An 8,256-nucleotide genomic window follows, 5' to 3' on the forward strand; every position below is an offset into this window, starting at 1 on the left:
ATCCGTTTTTTAAATATTTCATGCAAATACGGGAGGAAAATAAGACAGCAAAAAAAAAAAATATAGGTAGAACATACAAAATTGCTAAATTTAAGTTGAAGTTCAAATCTTCTAAATCGACTAAGAATATACAAATCAAGGTAGAAAACAAAACTGTTGGAATCTCATAAACTCCGAAAGGGTAGAGATCGGATAAGTCGACATGGTAAGCATCTTGCTTGGATTCATGAAGGGTTTACCAAAAAGTGTCCACAGGGAGAAAGGACTTAGTGAGACCGGAAAGGGTTATAAATTAAGTCTTGTAAATATTCAGAGGCATGACACTCAGTCACCATATCCGAATTATTGGATTTGATGTCCCCATTCTCACAGGACGTGCATCCCTTGCAGCCATATCGACGCTCCTCGTTATTAGCCTATCTGTATTTGTCAACACATGATAGATGCAGAATTTATAATTCATGAGAAACAAATGATTAAAATCTGTGATATACATTTATAAATGTATAGAGTGGACATTAAATGCTTCGTAAGTATGCATATGGTTCCAAGATTAACATGGTGATTATCATAATGTCTCTTTTCGTGAACATACTTTTATATAAATGAAATGTTTACAAATAACTTACAGCCGATTACATCAAGTGTGAAGGTAAAGGTAATATCTTTGGTTAGCTTTCTTGCTAGCTGAACCGTGAAGTCATTATTAGGTTAGGTAAACTACTCTCCTTTATGAGTAGACTAGTCAGACATATAACTAATCTGTCTGTCTGTAGGACTAGGATACTTCGAAAGGAGGGTAGAATACCTTACATAATGATGACTTCGCGGTTCAGCTAGCAAGCAAGCTAACCAAAGATAATGCAATCAGCTGTAAATGTGTGTATGCGTCAATATCGTAATCATTCCAAGATGTTCATCAAAACTTATCACAAACTTAAACTTTTTTCAAATGTCTGAGATCCGCTATACATACTGTGTTGCACCATCTTACCAGCACACGTCGATGTTGTTGTCTTAGGATAGCGTCATATAGGGTTATCTGTTCCAAGTCAAAACAGCATGAAAGCGATTGTGAATTATCTTCTCTTTCACCTTGCTAAATACGAAGCTCATCGAAAAATGCATGTTAAAACAAAGTACTGTCATCTCAGTACCAGAATCTATGACAAACTAAACGATTTCAATATTGAAATTTTCCATTTTTCCCACCTTAGTAGACGTATACCAACTTCACCTGTACATGAGATATACAATTCCCAACTCATTCGATATTAAATAGCTTGGAGCTGCTACTCAGTAGAACGTGTAAAACGTCATCAGTGTCTGAGCAGAAAGTTGATGCACCAGGGATATGTCAAAGAACGTCTCGTCCTTTTTCTAAAAAAAGTGGAAGAAACCAAGACCTTGTTGATAAATATTCCGTATCAACTTTCACAAGTGCTATGATAATTTGTTGTAACATGTGGGTTCACTTATTTTCGTGGGTACCAATTTTCGTGGATTAAGGAAAACTCACATATTCGTGGATATTTAATTTCGTGGTTTTGCAGAAGATTGCATACATGCCTATAGGAAATTTGTCATTCGTTGAACACTTAATTTCGTGGTTCACCTTTACCCACGAAATCCACGAACATTGGTATTTAACGAATAATAATGAATCCACAGTAAAAAGTAAAATCACAAAATAACTAAGGCAGCAACCATTTGATTTTCTGGGGGGGGGGGGCTATGGTTTTTTTTTCTGTACAAACTTTTTTTTTCGCCTGCGGCGAAAAACAATCTATTTTTTTTCGCGACAAGTCGAAAACAATTTTTTTCTTTCAATTTTAGCATTACATATAGTGGCAGCTGAGAGTGAAACAAATAATTTTTTTTTCTCAGAATCAAAAACAAATTATTTTTTTCTCCAAAAACTGGAAACAAACTTTTTTTTCCAAAAAAAACCATAGCCCCCCCCAGAAAATCAAATGGTTGCTGCCTAAACTCGAAACGGAAAGTCCATAATCAAATGGCAACATCAAATGATCAAACACATCAAACGAATGGACAACAACTTTCATATTCTTGACTTGGTATAGGCATTTTCAAATATAGAAAATAGTGGATTGAACCTTGTTTTATAGCTAGCTTAACCTCTCACTTGTATGACAGTTGCATCAAATTCAATTATATTTACACACTGCGTGAACAAAACAGACATAGTAGATAAAATGGTTGATTTAGAGGTACAGCAGTCATCACTGTGTCACAATCTCAATTAGAAAAAAAAAAATTAACAAAGAAGCACAACAAGAATCTATCAAATTTAACAACCACATTCATTGCTTACTTATATATGTATATTGAAATCAACCCATAAAGGATTGAAATATTTGAAGTCCTATGACTGAATTCACATCAACTCTTAGTGTAGAGTGTAAGAATGTAAACGTCACATAAGAAGAAATATAAAATAATTTTGTCGTTCAAAGTATTTTCAAAATTATAATTTCACATGGAGAATGTTGGTAAACAGGGTTGAAAAAACAAGAATCCACATATGGTTAATACCACAACTCGAGTAAATAATTTTGTCGTTCAAAGTATTTTCAAAATTATGATAGAACAATCACATAATGACATTATAAGTAATATTAATAATAGAATAAAGACAAATAAAAGAACAATATAACACGTTATTAAGATAATAAACAACGTCAGTACGTAGAATTTATACATCAAGACAATCAAGACAATCATGTATTATCATGTATTATTTGTGAAGCTGATACGGAATATTTATCAACAAGGTCTCGGTACCTTCTGATGATTTTTTTTTTTAGAAAAAGGAGAAACGTTATTTGATATACCCCTAGTTCGTCAACTTTCTGTTCAGACACTGGTAACGTTTTTTAGTCTGAGTAGGAGCTGCAAGCTCTTAAATGTCGAATAAGTTGCGAAATGTTTATCCCACATGCAGGTTAAGTTGGTATATTGCTACTAAGTTGGGGGAAATTGATAATTTCAAAATTAAAATTGTCTCGTTTGTCATAGATTCTTGTACTGAGATGACTGTGTATATCAAATTTGAGATATAGATCTAAAAATGAGGCAGAGGAAGCCGTGTCTGTTGATTCTTTATTTTCAAGTTAGTTCTGGGGGATATATCAATAGAATCAAATCCGAAAAGTTCGGATTGTAATTGAAAGAACATCATCAATATATCTGAAAGTGAAATTAAATAATCTGGCTTCTTTGATCTTCTTGTTTGTGACAAGTTTCTGAAGGAACTCCGATTCATATGAAAATAAGTAGAGGTCGGCAAGGTACGCACAGTTCGTTCGACAATTTGTTGAACAACTTTACCTCCAAATTCAACAAATATTACCGTTTTTTTTTTTTTTGGCTAATTTGTTTTGTCTACATGCCTTTTTGTTCATCTTTGTTGACATACGTGTTGGGTTTTTTATTGTGTTGACTTCTGTACCCGTTTTTTAAAAACATTTTGTTCACACATCGTTGTAAATATAATGGAATTTTATGCGACATTCATACAAGTGAGAGGTTTAACTAGTTATAAAATCATGTTTAACCAACCATTTTTTTACATAAGAAAATATCTGTACTAAGTCAGTAATATGACAGTTGTTATCCATTTGTTTCACGTGTTTGAGTTTTAAATTGATTTTGACATTAGCTTAGGGACTTTCCGTTTGAAAAGTTCCCCTGAGTTTGATATTTTTGTTATTTTCTGTTTTGATAGAGATTAACACCCGTTCTTTAGTAACGTGAAAAAGATAGCAAAGGCTGGCCGTTTTAATACCGGTTTTAAAATAAATATATATATATATATATATATATATATATATATATATATATATATATATATATAACTTTAAAAAAGGATATCATATATATATATATATATATATATATATATATATATATATATATATATATATATATATATGTCAAATGCGTTTTGTTTGAATATACTTTATATGTTTTTAGACCCTTCTACAACGAAATTTGTTTTACATGCACACGTATAAAAATTGCGGTTTTTATCCAACGCAATCATAGGTTTGAACGTAGTTTTCAATTTAGACTCGTTTATATATATATATATATATATATATATATATATATATATATATATATATATATATATATATATATATATTAAAGAACATCAGTTGTTCGACCTGTTAGTCAAATGCGTTTTGTTTAAATATACTTTTTCACTTTTTTGGTCTTTTGGAAAATGTTTTTTGTGCTGTTTTTAGACCCTTCTACAACGAAATTTGTTTTACATGCACACGTATAAAAATTGCTGTTTTTATCCAACGCAATCATAGGTTTGAATGTAGTTTTCAATTTAGACTCGTTTATATTTTTTAGTTTGGGCTTGTATCATATTTTCCCTCCGGTTTATATGATCCGTTCATCCTGCATTTACTCTTAAAATTCAAGAGTCTATCTAAAAATGAGGGTACTTTTTCTGAAAATGAGGGTACTTTTTCTGAAAATGAGGGTATTTTTTATATGGCCTTCCAAATACCGTTTCGATCCCTAACATCACTTAAGAGACATTTATTGTCGAAATCCGGATCTGGTGTACTAAATAAATATTGACACCGTAGGTTTGTGGCATAACATCGTGGCCACAAGTTAAAAAAAAATTTTTGTTTAGTATTAAATTTATATTAAGATCCATTTTGTTACATCTTGTGATTAATTTTATTTGACAATCGCCAATGGCAGTCAGCAGGGTTAAAGAACATCAGTTGTTCGACCTGTTAGTCAAATACGTTTTGTTTAAATATACTTTTTCACTTTTTTGGTCTTTTGGAAAATGATGTTTGTGCTGTTTTTAGACCCTTCTACAACGAAATTTGTTTTACATGCACACGTATAAAAATTGCTGTTTTTATCCAACGCAATCATAGGTTTGAACGTAGTTTTCAATTTAGACTCGTATATATATATATATATATATATATATATATATATATATATATATATATATATATATATATATATATATACAACTCGTCTAAAAATCAACCCAACAATGTTAGATCATACTCAGACGTACTTATATATATATATATATATATATATATATTATATATATATGCATCGAGTGAATTGTGTCTCCTTGTTGAAATTGCTCCTTATCACTTTCTCTTTTTTTATTTTCTGCGAGATAGTCACACTTTTCATTGTTCATACCTCTTTCAAACTTAGTTTGAGCTACTTGTTAACAGTTATATATTCATCTGTATTAATATTATATTTAAAGGACAATAATTTGTTATCCTCAATACATTTTGTTCTCAGTACAAGTGTGGACACATATGAGTGTGGATAGTATGTTTGGATGTTTGACAGTGTCTTATGACAAAAGGAGTTCTATGTTTTTCCTATATGGTGTTATTAGTTGTGTTGCACGATGACAAACAATCTGAGCATTAGGAGTGTTGTTTATTTATTATTTAGTTTTTATGTTCAAGGCGGGCATGGAAGAGACATTAATTGCATTAGTTACCAAAAGATTTTGATAGAATATGTTCCACATCTTTGATTTTGGATACATTTTGTAGCTAGGAGAGCAACACATAATACATTTTTCTAGGTTCATTTTTTCATGTGTTTTTTTTTTCTAAATGGGAGATGATATCTAGATTTGAGAACATGATATAAGGAGCCTGTAATTCAGTGGTTGTCGTTTGTTTATGTGTTACATATTCGTTTTCAATTATTTTTTGTACATAAATAAGGCTGTTAGTCTTCCCGTTTAAATTGTTTTACATTGTCATTTCAGGGCCTTTTATAGATGATTATGCGGAATTGGCTTTGCTCATTTTTGATGGCCTTATGGTGACCTGTGGTTGTTAATTTCTGTGTCATTTTGGTCTCTTGTGGAGAATTATCTCATTGGCAATCATACCACATCTTTTTTTATATGTATTTGCTTACTATTTGTATGGTTCTATTTATATTACTTTGTGGAGGATCGTCAGTATCATTAGTAAAAAAAATTGTTAAAAGGTCGAATTGTTCCTCAGATTAGAATACATTTATTGGTTTTTAGTAATGACAATGCCTGACAAGATGCTAGGGGCTAGATGAGCTAGGAAGTAAACTTCTGTGCTGATTTTTATCAATTCTTTGATAATATTTCCTCCAAAGCTGGTCGAAGCAAAAAAAAATTGACAAATATGAAAATGATTTCACCAAAAGAACTTTTTTGAGCATGCTTCAAAGACTCAAAACTGCTCCAAAGGTAATCTAAAAGAATTTCAAGCATGTCAAGTGGATATTATCAACATCTACTTAATTAGTCTTAATATGTCTAAATATCTAAAAAGTTATAGTATTCAAAAGGTATTGCAAAATTATTCTCTTTTCATTTTTGTTTGTTATATAGATACAAATATAAGTGATACATGTACCACAAATACAGTATTTTGTTGTGGTATGAAAGTGTAGTAATTAACATTTACTGTTACAATGTTAATTCACACAAATTTATTAGAAATAAACAATTGAATGAAAAATGTTGAACATGTACAATGAAACATAGTTTTAGAAATCAATTGGGCCAGATAGGCCTTATAATTTTTTTTAAACATAATCGAATGACCATTTACACTCAGGACCAAGTCATCAGTAGGCAGTACAGATGTATTAAAACAACCTAGCATCATATTGTTAGTAGCGGGAGTAGCATTGTCGGGTAAATTTGTTCTTTTTATAAAATTTGGTCAAAGGACATATAATGTTTGGTTCAAATCGATATATGCTTTTTATCTCCCTATTACTTACATTGAAGAAAGAGGTGATACTACTTTGACAAATCCTTGTACATGAGAGTTGTCTGTCAAATCTTTATTTCACAAAGAATGAATTGCATAACAATGAACTTAGCTCAAAGCAAAGTACTTTAATAATACACTTAGACAAAGAGCTAAATCCAGTGATATACTTTGTACTGCAGGTTCTTCATGAACATCCATTGACCAAAACCATATCTCAATAAAATGCCATACTACATGGTTGGATCAGAAGTCCTGAAAAAGACATGTTTTTTTATCGTATTTTAAGTATGCACAGGTTAAAACTTTCTTGTGGTATAATCATTCAGTATCTAGCAACTATCAATTTGCTTCATGCACACATTGATATAGGTTGAGCGCTCCTCTGTTGGAAATAAGAACACACCTCCTGGCTCCACCTAATTTAAGTCAACTGATGAAGAAACATTCAAAACTATAAAATGTTATCCAAGACTTTTCAGTGTCTATTTACCATTGCCACTGAAACAGTGATATATTTGTACACATATATAAGACCAAAACTGATATTCGGTCTTTACTACATCTTCATTCCCCAAGTCATTTTCAAATTTTCCAAATTTAGCTATATTTAAGCTAACTTACTCCTCACACACATGTATAGATTATCAGTTTTTCTACACATGAGTATCGCAAGATATTTGATAGTGAGCCGCAATGAATATTTTTAGCGAGTGAGCCCAGCTAATGAGCTAAAATGAATCAAATTGTGTAGTCAGTCAGAGTTGTTGATATTTTAAGGTATCTTTACAAAGAAATTTGAAAACCTGCAAATCTCAGTGGCAATTCAGCACTTTTCATAAAAGGGTGGCCTCTGACTTTCCAAAGGGCTGCCCACTCCTGTCAAGCTTTGATGATTTCCTATATAATCAACTAAATTTTTCCCACCAATAGGAGGATCTAGGGGGCAGACCCCTCCCCCCCTTTTCGTTGGAAATATTTTGTTGATTATATAGGGAATCACTGAAGCATGACTGGAGCGGGCCCCACCTTATGAAAAGTTCTGGATCTGCCACTGCCACCCCCTGGGTCTGTCTATGCATCTGTTTATGGTTCTGCGTAATAGTACCAATACTGTTTTTTTTTCACCTTCCTTACTTGGCCCTAGACAGTTGCTTATCTGGTTAAGGTTCTATCACTAGCTTTTTTTAGACTAGAGATTTCATGCGTACAAATTAAACCGGACCTCAAACACATGTACTACAGACGAAAAGAGACAAATAATTTTATATAATAACCTTGAGTTTACTTCGACTACTGATATGCAAACCAAAAAACAGACACAAAAATATCATAAAATAGCGATAGAAAGATTGATTGCACTTTGAATGTATAGTTCAGACTGAGACACGTGTTACATGAGGAGCTGGTTTGTTTACAAATAATAATGTCACGTGATCACTCACTGACG

Source organism: Mytilus edulis, chromosome 2 (genome assembly GCF_963676685.1).
Source record: "Mytilus edulis chromosome 2, xbMytEdul2.2, whole genome shotgun sequence".
NCBI classification, from domain to species: Eukaryota; Metazoa; Mollusca; class Bivalvia; order Mytilida; family Mytilidae; genus Mytilus; species Mytilus edulis.